The following is a 3,972-nucleotide window of genomic DNA, read 5'->3' as shown; positions in this document are numbered from 1 at the left end:
ACCTCAATTTTCTGAATACATATGCATAGAAGAAAGATTAGAAGGAAATAATATAAAAATGTGAATAATGGTCATTGCTGGGTAGTAGGATTACAGTTTTTTTTTTTTAATTTTTATTATTATTATTATTTTTTGAGATGGAGTCTCACTTTGTCACCCAGACTGGAGTGCGGTGGTGCAATCTTGGCTCACTGCAACCTCCGCCTCCCAAGCTCAAGTGATCCTCCTGCCTCAGCCTCCTGAGTAGCTAGGACTACAGGCGCATGCCACCCTGCCCAGCTAATTTTTGTGTTTTTAGTAGAGACAAGGTTTCACCGTGTTGGCCAGGCTGGTCTCAAACTCCTGACCTCAAGTGATCCGCCTGCCTCGGCCTCTTAAAATGCTGGGATTACAGGCATGAGCCACCGTGCCCAGCCAATTACAGTAATTTTTAATTTCTTCATATGTTTCTGTAGTCTCCAAATAGATTTCTGTAACTTCTTTATAATCAGAAGTAAGTGATTTTTAAAAAGAATGAAGACCCCCTTTATTGGAAACACAATTATAATGGCAATGTTCCTCACTTGGTCTCAAAGAAGTTAGTAGGTTACCTTATCTCCTTTTCCCTTCCATTGAATAGGATTTTAAAAGAAAATAAATTAAATTAAAAAAAAACCTTTCTTATTTTATAGGTGAATGCCAAAGAGCTTGATCCAAAATACGCTCATATACAAGTTACTTACGTGAAGCCTTACTTTGATGACAAAGAACTCACAGAAAGGAAGACCGAGTTTGAAAGAAATCATAACATCAGCAGATTTGTTTTGAGGCCCCTTACACTTTATCAGGCAAAAAACAGGGCTGTATAGAAGAACAGTGCAAACGCCGTACAATCTTGACAAGTAAGTACAGTTTTACATGTTAACTTCTTATTTGTCTTGGTCTTTTCAGTATACACGAGTAGCAGCTGGCCAGCTGGAACATATAACTGAAATTTTAATTATTATTTGTTCTGCTGTTCAGTTACAAGTTAGCACAAGCACGTCCATGTGATAAACCATCATTTTCCATATGTCATCTATGATTGCCCAGAGGTGTCTCATAAAGAGAATTTCTCTCTGAATCCTGAAGTACTATATGGGACCCTCAGTCATCTGCTAGATAAAGCATGGGGAGAGTTAAGCACAACAGAGTTTTTTTCTTTAATTTGGCTATTTGAACAAATGATTTTCTAAAGACAGTAAATCAATCTTAACATTTTAATAGCTTCAAACTCGTTTCCCTACGTGAAGAAGAGGATTCCTATTAACTGTGAACAGCAGATTAATTTAAAACCAATTGATGTTGCCACTGATGAAATAAAAGACAAAACTGCAGAGCTGCAAAACTTTGCTCCTCTGCTGACGTGGACATGATTCAGCTCCAACTTAAATTGCAAGGCTGTGTTTCTGTGCAGGTACGCTGGTCGTCCAACATGTGTTAAATGTTTCTTGATGTTTCTTTTGCTTTTATAAGGGCACAGAGCAAGCATTAATTGTAATTGTGTGTTGGGCACTTACTGAGTGCAAAACCTGTACATTATTTTTTATTCACTTAATGAAGATATTACATTGAATTTTTTAAAGTTTTGTGTTATGTCAGAGGACTTTAATGTAAGTCTGATGACTGTAGCGAAGCCCTGTATGTACATATCAGAAATCACTCACTTACTAGAATATCATCTTTGTAGATTATTTTCTTTAGTTAATGGTTTTCGAAATAAACTTGTAATAAGCATATATTTCTCAGATATGGATTTCTTGTATATTTTGGAATTTTAATAAAAAAGAGAAATGCCAAAACTTCTTTGATTATTGCATTCTGGAAACACTCTAATTTTCTTCTATTGTAATGTAGGTCAATGCTGGTCCATTAGCATATGCAAGAGCTTTCTTAAATGACAGCCAAGCTAGCAAGTATCCACCTAAGAAAGTGAGTGAGTTGAAAGACATGTTTAGGTAAGTGATTTATAGTTTTCAGGTTAGACCCGTATTCTTTTCTCTATTTTCTTCTTTTAAAAAACAGCAAAGTATTGACCAAATGATACCCCTCCAAAAGGGACATTCTCTGTGATCTTTTACAATATCTAAATGACCTCCTAATGGCACTTTAAGTAATGAGAAAATGTGTGATCTGTTTCATCCTGCAGGACATTAACAATACCCTAGTGACCCAGGAGATTAAATCTGCCAGTTTACTATATTGCTTTGGATATTTTAAGTGACACAAACACAAGCCTATGTTCCTTATATGCTTTCCTTCTTCACCCAGTTGACCTCCTGTTACAGCATTTCAGACCATTTGGGGTAGGAATAGAAGTGGGGCAGGAAAGATTGCATATGCTCACTCCAGTCCCCTGTCCTTACTTCCACTTGGACACTGCCAAACTAGGGCATGCAATATCTTGTCTTCAGTGAGCGGCTCTGTAAGCTAAGGCATATATGAATGCTCTTACATTAGAGAAATATCTTTAATATATAAAATTTTCATTCAGAAGAAGAAAACAGTTGAGTAATATGGACTAAGGAGAAAGATGATAACCTATCCACTCATTTGCTCCCGACTTATTTTGTTTACTTTTCCTGTCTGTGTTTTATCAGCTGTTCCAGGGTGCAGAGTAACTAGTAGTCATTCATTCACCAGTATTTATTAATGCCTGGTACATGCAAAAGACTATTAGTTGCTATGACAGGGATATAAAACAAATGGACAGTGAAGTACTTTGTCTCCTAAGACCTACACTCTAATTGTGGACATTAAACATAAACACGTGAAATAATGGAAAAATACTTTTATGATAGGTCATCAACTCTCTGTTCTCCTTAGCAGCCCAGGGAAGATCCTTCATACCTGTACCACCCAGCACTGTACTAGCCACATAGTAAGCTCAAAATAAATTCTTTTTGAATGAATGACTCATTATCTACAGGTGCAAATTAATGTCAGCACAACTTTATCTGATAGAATGCCAAGTAAATGATTGAGCAAGTAGGCTTTCCAGAGGGTATGTGTTTTGAGCCAAGTCTTGAAAGAGATAAGAAACGAAACCATAAGGCAAAGGTGGAAAGGAAAGAAGGCATTTCCGATTTAGGAAGAGACATTAAGAAATAAATGCACAGTGAGAAAATAGAGGATTCTGATCTTCTTTCTAGGCAAGCCATGGCTAAACTGAGTTATCAAGTGGATTGTCAGTGAGACTTCCTAAGAATAAATAACAAAACCTTTATCTTTGATATTCATCCATAGGAAATTTATACAAGCATGCAGCATTGCACTTGAACTAAATGAGCGGCTAATTAAAGAAGATCAAGTTGAGTACCACGAAGGGCTAAAGTCAAATTTCAGAGACATGGTAAAAGAATTATCTGACATTATCCATGAGCAGGCAAGTATTAGGGTGACTGAAACTGAAAACATGATCTGCAGGTCCCGAAATTGTTGCTTAGCAAAATATAATGGTTCAAAATGCATAACCTTAAAGTCTATATTTTAAATTTTTTCCATATTATCTTTAATAATTTAAGTGATACAATACAAATAAAATTTGCAACAATTATCTAAAGTGGTTAGTGATGCGATTATCAGTAAGAAACCATGTTGTTTTTTGTGCTCCAGTGTCATTAGAAGCAAGAGGTTGAACTGAGGTATACCATTATCAAATAGACTACATAGTTTGTTTTTAGAAACTATCTAGTTGATGAGTTTCTATTCCTCATAATGCATAGAAAAAGCAGCAAAAATTCCTCCTTCACAAAAGATGTAAGACAATTGCACATGCTATTTTAAGTGAATATCTACTAGATTACAGTTATTTCATTTGCATGCAGCTGCATGACCTAGTGTTGAACTCTAAATTATTCAAATTGAAAACAAATTATTCAGTTTACTGTTGTTACTGTGATCAAGATATTCTGAGTGGCCATTTTATAAAATTTTGTTTTCCTTTTGAAGCAT

The 3,972-nt window shown here is 35.6% G+C and overlaps 1 pseudogene; it reads left to right on the top strand.

Moving 5' to 3' along the window:
* Nucleotides 1-513: 513 nt before the first annotated feature.
* On the top strand, nt 514-3,511 carry LOC108525600 (dedicator of cytokinesis protein 11-like; annotated as a pseudogene).
* The last annotated feature ends 461 nt before the right edge of the window (nt 3,512-3,972 follow it).

This window comes from Rhinopithecus bieti, unplaced genomic scaffold (assembly GCF_001698545.2).
Source record: "Rhinopithecus bieti isolate Rb0 unplaced genomic scaffold, ASM169854v2 scaffold_75267, whole genome shotgun sequence".
NCBI lineage: Eukaryota > Metazoa > Chordata > Mammalia > Primates > Cercopithecidae > Rhinopithecus > Rhinopithecus bieti.
The sequence above is the reverse complement of the archived record's forward strand: the minus strand, read 5'-3'. Positions and strand labels throughout refer to the sequence as shown.